Source organism: Paramisgurnus dabryanus, chromosome 3 (genome assembly GCF_030506205.2).
Source record: "Paramisgurnus dabryanus chromosome 3, PD_genome_1.1, whole genome shotgun sequence".
NCBI classification, from domain to species: Eukaryota; Metazoa; Chordata; class Actinopteri; order Cypriniformes; family Cobitidae; genus Paramisgurnus; species Paramisgurnus dabryanus.
In genome coordinates, this window is record NC_133339.1 from 48,957,111 (window position 1) to 48,965,358 (window position 8,248).

General features: G+C 37.2%; 1 long non-coding RNA gene across 1 annotated transcript; it reads right to left on the reverse strand.

The window, feature by feature from the left end:
- Positions 1 to 440: 440 nt before the first annotated feature.
- On the reverse strand, positions 441 to 2,485 carry LOC135752169 (uncharacterized). The gene is made up of 3 exons (XR_010535984.2): positions 1,059 to 2,485; positions 877 to 970; positions 441 to 766 (listed from the first exon to the last, which is right to left on the reverse strand). It is a non-coding gene; the product is annotated as an uncharacterized lncRNA (long non-coding RNA).
- Between the last annotated feature and the right edge of the window lie 5,763 nt (positions 2,486 to 8,248).

The window sequence follows — 8,248 nt, forward strand, 5'->3', positions numbered from 1 at the left end:
AATGTAGCTCATAGAAAGTATTAATTGAAATGAATGTTATTTCTACATTATTTCACTATGGGAAACTTTATTATGAAAGACTGCTTACTTATAAGTGCTATGTTATTACTTATTAGGTTTTAAGGACCTCTTACCTGCCTGATTCATCATCCAGGTTTTGCACAAATAGTCTGAATCCCTACACACAGAACATTTATTGTACCGACTATGGGCCTTTGAGGCGCAGGACACTAGAGTAAGTGTTTATATTTTATTACATTTTTAAACTAATAACACTAAAGTAGCATTACAGTAACAAAGTACCCAAAGGAACAAAAGATGTAACTTATAAAAATATAGTACTCAGTCAAAAGTTTTTTTATTTATTACAAATATATATTTAAATGTTAAACAATATACAAATAAACATACTTTAGTAACCATATTGTGCTCTTCTTTTAAAAATTGTTCAATTCACTTCTTTCAGCTATCTATACAGATAAATGGCATATCAAAGCTTTGTCAGCTGGTGCTATCTAATGCGAAACTATACAGTAGGGTTATCATCCTGTCGTGTGTTGTTCTCCAGATACGCTTAGAGCTTCTTCCTGATCAGACTAGCCAGAATGTTGGCTTCAGACGACCCCTACACTGAAGATGGCATGCAATCACGTCCTCCTTTGAAGGTCTCTCAAACTGTGATGCCAGGGCCATTGGAATCGGGCCTTCCTTCAGCTTATCTTCAAATACCTCATCAAACACAAGCCTAATAACCTCATCCACATAACTGTAGAAATATTGCAGTCAATAAATCTTTTGTTTTGATCATTTATTTCATGCTTCATACATTAAGTTTTTATTTATGAATATATTTGAAATAAAAACATTACTGCTTACAGTATGTAGCTTGTGTTTTTTGGGAACATAACCTTGTACTTTCCCTCTCCTGCTTTTGTTACGGCTTGGTGACATTGTAATGGATGGCTGCAACCTGTAAAAATATAAACAAGCAATACAATACATTTATTGTAAAAGTAAAGACTACTTTATTTAATACACTTACTAAAATACTTAAATACCTGTACAGCATTCCAATAAATGGGAAAATAAAATTTTTTGAAGCAAATTTGAAATCTCAGGCTACGGACGGCAAAGGCATCCACTGATGATGGTGAACATTGTGAAACGACACTACTGCCTGGGTTCCTATGATTATGCAGAGGAAAAACTTTGTCATCATCAGTTATACATTTAAGACTGGTAGTGGTATCACTAGCTAAATACATCATATGTGTTACATACGTTTGCTCCTCATATGCCAGTCTGACTCCTTGTACTGTGTGCCCACTGTCATGTTGCATGTTTGGCATTGTACATCACGTCTACTGCTGCATAATCAACTTAACTCAACTTTATTTATATAGCATCACTAAAAACAAAGATTTTTGACCAAGGTGCTGTACATTAATCCATAGAGTTAACATAAAATAAAACTAAAAACATCAATTACACCAGAAAAGACAGGACAAAGACATAAAAACACTCCAAACACCACAATATCAACTACACTTATAAGCCAAGGAAAACAAGTAGGTTTTAAGTTTAACCTTAAACTCATGTAGTGAGGTGGCAGTTGTAATAACAGCAGGTAGACTGTTCCACAGTTTTGGTGCAACCACAGAAAACGCTCAATCTCCTCTAGTTTTTAATTTGACCCGCGGAACACAACATTCTCTGATTGGATGATCTAAGTGATCTTCCAGGATTATGAATGGAGATTAAGTCAGAAATGTATTCAGGAGCCAGCCCATTCAAAGATTTATAAACCAACATCAAAACTTTAAAATCAATTCTAAAACGTATTGGGAGCCAGTGCAGAATTAAGCACAGGGGTAATATGCTCTCGTTTGCGCACACCAGTAAGGAGCCTAGCAGCTGCATTCTTGACCATTTGCAAACGATTAAGATTTGCTTGATTGATCCCTAAATACATGGAGTGGCAATAGTCAAGCCGTGTCGAAATAAAAGCATGAATCACCCTTTCAAAGTCCTTAAAAGAAATAAAAGATTTAACTTTGGCTAGGAGTCTTAGATGAAAAAAAACTGGTTTTGACTACCATGTTAATCTGCTTGTCAAATTTAAGAGTGCTTTCGAAAACCACGCCTAGGTTCTTCACAAATGGTTTTACACATGGAAGTAGAGGCCCAAAATTTACGCATACAGTGTAAAAGAGAGTGTCCTGCTGCGAATCTAGGATATAGACAAATAAACCAAACATGTATTCAGTCAAAAAGTCATATTATAACAATAGGGTACAACGACTATAAATTCATTAAAACATTCATCTATTACACATTACATTCCCCAACATTAGCAACACACATGACGTGTTTACTTTGTTTCAAAATCTAAGAAAGCTTCAAGTAAAAACAACCGTAAAATATATATTAACAAATCATCTGTACTTAGAGTTTCTTAACTTTGATCATGAGAACAAACTTTACCGGTAACAGTTTAGCTGGTAACTTAGTAAACACGTCTAAATCAACATCTTAAAACGAGTTAAAACACAAAAAAACGATAGTCTGCATAATTCAACATACATGTGGGTAAATATGGTACGTGGTTTATGAAATACAGTATTACAATACAAAAACATTAGCTTGCAAGCTCGCTCTACACGCACACAGGGTTAAGCTCCGGTAACCGATAACGTAAAAGGCACATAATAAACATGAATACTTACAGCCTGTGATCCAGAAGTGCACGGTAATCCAACTTTCAGAAGGAGACGGCGCAAATCCAGCTTCAAATTCGTTACGATTCATGAAGCAGTCATTGGGAAAACTCCGTAAACATATAAACAACGTCTGACTGGATTCTCCCGTAACCGTATTAAACATGATGTCCTCTGTGGAAGGCCATAAAGTGCTATTTTGCCCTCGCATCTAAAGAGACAGCGTCTAATCTAGAGATTTAATCGCTTAAACGATGAAACAATAGTTTACAAACACACTTGCAACAGATGGACTCCCAACCTCCGCCATTTCAGCTCTCTCCGGAGCTCTCCACCCCCGTCTTTGAGGGCGTACCCGAGCAAAGCAGAGAGGGCTGAACTATGATAATGTTGGTCTTATTAACGTCACCAATCCCAGGAAGTAAACTGTTGCCTACAATCCGAGTGTTTTTTGTAGTCCTTGAACGTTAGAGACGATAACTCGCGTCATCATTTTCTTTGAGGTATGTACTTTTTGAATATCGTTAGGATGTACTAATACACACAAACACACAAAAGGATGTTTAAAAACGTGTATTGCATAATAGGTGCTCTTTAAACCTTTACAATGTGATCAGATGTTACCTGCCATGCAGTTATATTAAACTTTTACAATGTGATCAATTGTTGTGCAGTTATATTAAACATTTACAGTGTGATGTTACCTGCCATGCAGTTATATTAAACCTTTACAATGTGATCAGATGTTGTGCAGTTATATTAAACATTTACAGTGTGATCAGATGTTACCTGTCATGCAGTTATATTAAAACTTTACAATGTTCTACAATTATCTGTAAGAAATTTTCTTAAACCATATGTGAGCTTTGTAGATTCCACTTAAAAGGATTTAAGTCTCCTGATTTGAAGGAATAAGTGTTGGCAAGTTTGCAAATTAATTCTATCATGCTACATTACCACATAAAAACGAAATAGTGAGTTATTGGACTGGCTGGGGTGCAAATTTGCTTAAAAAAAAAGACGAAATCACTGTGTAAATATTGGTAAGTACTTTAATAATTTTCAAAGCTGCTCCATCAACTCCTGACAGGAAGAGGTAATTCAATTTAGGTTACTCTAACCATGTGACAATTGATGGGACAATATGAGACTATCCGAGCGTCGTATTAAGTTTTAACCGTGCTCCAAATTTAAAACATATACAGCAGTAGCGTTACTTGTCATTTCGCTAAAGTTATAGTGAACTACAAACAATCTTCTAACCACCAAACTAGCTACCGAATGCACTGTGCCATGTTAGCAGCGGAAGTCGGTTCACAAAATGCAGAAGAGCGAAGAATTAAAAATGGGCGGGGCGGAATAAGGTGAATATGCCAGATCTGATTACATTACATATTCTATAAATTATATTCATTTGAACTACTTGTACAGATTACATTAACAGGAAATGTTTTCCCCCAGCAATTAATGTTAAAAACTCTACTCACATAACAAATAATTATGTTAGATTTTTTTTGTTATTGTAAATTTATGGAACACGATGGAACAAGACTTAATTTCCTAGAATGCTTTACTTTAATCAAGTATTTAAAATGGTTGCCAAACTACTTTCCAAAGTAACTTTCCTAACAATTTATGTAAGATTCTTTCTGTTGTGACTATGGAATTTCTTTGAATTGCTATGAATTTAATTCCACTTCCTGTCATTTCAATTCCAATTCAACTTCCTGTAGGGCGGAGTCAATTCAATTAAAATTCCAATTCATGAATTGAATGGAGGACGATTCTGAAATGTGCACAAGCCTGCTAAAGACCTTGATTGAATCAAGTGTGTTTGATTAGGGTTGGAGCTAAACTCTGCAGAGACACTGGCTGCGTCCAAATACCCACACTTGTGGTCTTGGCAACTCAAGAGTGCAACAGGAAGTAACTGCACAAGACTGTCCCATGTCTTAAAACTGGCAAAGTGCAGTGCCCATACTAAACTGCTTTTAACCGCTTTGGAGCAGTATCACAAGAGTATCCCATCATGCATTACGTTCTGGATGTAAGTCCTGAGACTTTTACCCAAACCTTGCGAGACGGATATCACATATAAATGGATATCACATTGCAGAGCAAACATTGTTATGTATTTTGAAAACATCTGCAACTGCTTTTATCACATTGTGGCACCGCCCCTCTAAAGATGGTACTTTGCGTAGACATGATGCTCAGATAATCCGGTATATTCCGTGGCTTGATCAACTTTATTGTAACGTACTGGGGCCTCATGTATAAAACTATTCGTAGGATTCTTACTAAAAGCCTACTTACGCACAAAAGCCAAAAATGGCATACACCAAAAATTATGAAGACTTATAAAACAAAGCAATGTTCCCTTTATAAATCACAGATCACCTGCAAGTGTGCGTACATGAATCATCCTAATATCCCACCCTGCAAGCCCATTCTCCCATCAAGTTTGTTTTTTTATAAATCACAACCTTTGCGTGGGAACTTGCGTACGCACGTTTCCAGCCTTGTTTTGTGCGTACGCATGCTTTATAGATGAGGCCCCAGGTCTGTGATTAGGCAACTTTACTGTGTGTGTGTGTGTGTGTGTGTGTGTGTGTGTGTGTGTGTGCGTGCGTGCGTGCGTGCGTGCGTGCGTCCGTGCGTGCGTGTGTGTGTGTGCGTGTGCATGCATGTCTGTGTGTCAGATCGCGTAAACCAAAGTTTAACGGAAGCGTGCGACATAGAGGTAAAGACACAAAATCTAATGAAAATCGAGTCTGCCAATCTGCAAAAGGCAGTGTCATGAGTTTAATTCAGTTTAGATTTTTACACGTTTTTTAGATAATTTTAGTTTTAATCGCTATAGTATTTTGTTGTTTGATTTGTTCATATTTGCCTGTTCAGCACAAAGGTTGTGTGTTTTATCGCCTCCGCCGTCAGTGCGAGAAAAAAATAATTAATCTGCTTCATGTGATGTAAAACATGTCAAGTGATGCACAGTCTCTATTTGTTCTCTTCACAAATAAACAAACACATATAAACTTGTACCCTTATCTTGTACGTTCATGATTAGAAAAGAACATGTGAAAGAAACAATTATTATCATTAAAACATGAAATATCGGATAATAATTGACTATGAGAGAAATGCATATATTGAAATATTATAAATATTCTTTAAGCGCTTTTATATTTAAAAATAACAGAAATTGACGAAATTGACAATTATATTTACAGTGGTTTGTTTACACTGGATTAGCATTAAACGTCGCCCTAATCTTTACTGACATTGTTCTGAATGATTAGCATTCGGACAGGACTAAAATCACTGAGAAGCTCTGATAAAAATTGCTTTACCCCCCCCCCCATTTTAAACTAATCCTGTCCAAATAGACCCTTTTACAGCTCACGTGATCAAATAGCCTGCGCGCGCATTTGGGCAACAGAAGTGGTGTTATTCCCCATTGGTTCTAACGTGGTAGCAACTCAGAAAGTTTATTAAAACGGTTTCTCAACATCAAAATGTCCCGTTGTTGCGTTTGGTTGCACTAATATAATATACTAATATACGTATATATGTATCTGGCAACTTTATTTTTGGCCATCTGCTAACGTCTTTTATCCACTCCACTATAGTACACGGATCTGGTAGCTGTGTTGAAAATGTTGATAAAGTCAATTTTTAAAAAATAACTTACTGTTTGTGTTGCTTCACTGTTGATTCTTACGATACTTCCGTTGCCTTAATGCGCGCGCATACGCTGCCACGTCATCATTGTGTACAAACAGTAAAAGGGTCTATAGTAAGAGAGTGAGTGTGTGAATGATCTTTTTTTTGGTACAAATTGCTGCCACTACCTGGATTGACATTTTAACACTTGTCCCATTGGGTGAATAATTGTACATGCACGGTTGGGATCTTCACGCCCACTAGAACACATAGGCCAAATACAGGAAATATGTCATGTAAGTAATCAAGTGCAAAGACTGCAAGTGTGGGTATTTGGACGCAGCCACCGGCCCTCCAGGAGCAGAATTGGGCACCCCTCAATAGAATCATCTTAGCAAGACAATTCAGCTAAATTCTCCACTAATTCTATATTTATTAACATTGGCAATAAAGTAAGTGAGATTTCTATCAAAAATGATTCCTCAACATGTGATCATTAACATTTTAAGGTGACATTACATGAAGAACTGAAATTAGTAAAAAGTTTTAAGAAAAATGGGCCCCATTGATCACGGTTATAAATATTTCCTGCTGAAGGTGAAACTTTGACTGTGATAATAGCCTTTCAAAATATGTTCAGTTCCTTATACTGGGGAAATAAAGGTGAGCAATAAAGAAGTGCTGAATATTCATTTCTGTATTAGCATTTCTCTGTTTCTCACAGCATTTGGCGTTTGGTGAATTCCCATAACCCCCATCCTGATGAACACTCCCACGTATGACAATACAAATTAATCAAGACCCCCCCACAAAAACCCTCCAGCCACTAGATCACAATGAGCTTCACCCCCACAAGCATACTGTCGTCTTTAGTGGCAATTAAAACTCAGAGCAAGTACATCTAAGTGTGTGCGCATGTGTGCGTTTGTGTGTGCGTGTTAGAAGATCATGAAAGATAAAAATAATCTGTGAAAAAAATAAAAGCATATATGCACAACCATTCAATGTTTTCACACATTCACTTCAATTCAGCTTTCCTTTTAAATTGTTGTATAGTCATCAGTGAAATAACACAAATAGTAAAAATTATTGATCAGAAATTTGCATGCTGATGGCTGTTCTCTCTCTCTCTCTCTACTTCTGAGTATGTTTGGAAATGCCTCATCAAAAAGTGTGAAATGTCAATATGCACATTCCTCGGAATGGCACATAAATTGCCTTAAAAATTCCTCTAAATGTCATAAGGTTTGTGTGAAGAGTTATAAGAGGCGGTTAACTCTAACACAGTTTAAGGGGTTTATGACATCACGCATGTCTATGTGTGCATGCCGAATGAATTGTCACAATGTCTGTACCCGTTTTCCATGTCACACTGTGTATATGTGTTAGTTTGATTGCAGCCAGCATGCATATTTTTTCTGTCAATGAGGTTTGGATCAGCTGTGTAGTGTTGTCGGCATGTGTGTGTGGGCATGTGGAAGTTGTGTGTGGGAAACCAGTGCTCCTCTATTCTCATATATTGTTCTGCTGCTCCTACAAACCGTTAATTCCACAAAAGATGCTCAGGCCATTGTGGGTAAGACAGCTGAGGAGAGGATGGATGGGGTGTTTGGGGTAAAAAAAGGGCTGGGGTGGGTTGGGGGATGGCGTGTTATCCTGAACTGGTTTAGCATTTTGCTTCTCACCCCCCTCTCGCTCGGCCCTTTCGCACTGGTCGCCACTCAGCCCCTCTCTAGTGGATTTATTATGCCAGGATTTTTTACAATTGATGCAAGCACACTAGAGGCTTAGGCCACTGCATACTCATCTAAAAACTCTTAGATGATGTTACATTTTCATACACCCTGATGAAAAAGAGCTCACTA